Genomic DNA, 343 nt, shown 5'->3' with positions numbered 1-343 from the left:
CGGGGCGCACCGGCGGGGCCTGAGTCTTCGCGGGCTGGATCTGGGAGGCACGTCCAGCTCGGCCGCTTCCCCTTTTGCGGTGCCGCGCCCGCGGGTTGCGTCCGCACAGCCCCACAAACACTTCCTCCCGCTCGGCCCGCCCTTGGCCCGGGCCCACCCCCAAGCCGGCTCTGGGTGGGTGGCCTGCTCTCCCGGAGCCCGGCTGCGTCCGGATCCGAACCGCGGAGGCGCGCAGCCGTCGGGGGAGAAGGTCGTCGAGATCGAGCAGGCGGGGGACCCTGGAGGGCGGCGTCCTGCGCTGTGCGATCCACCCGGTCCAGGGGAGGTCGCCGGAGCAGGACCC

Source organism: Carlito syrichta, unplaced genomic scaffold (assembly GCF_000164805.1).
Source record: "Carlito syrichta isolate Samal-C Ts95f unplaced genomic scaffold, Tarsius_syrichta-2.0.1 Scaffold303576, whole genome shotgun sequence".
Taxonomy (NCBI): domain Eukaryota; kingdom Metazoa; phylum Chordata; class Mammalia; order Primates; family Tarsiidae; genus Carlito; species Carlito syrichta.
Note: the sequence above shows the minus strand (reverse complement) of the source record.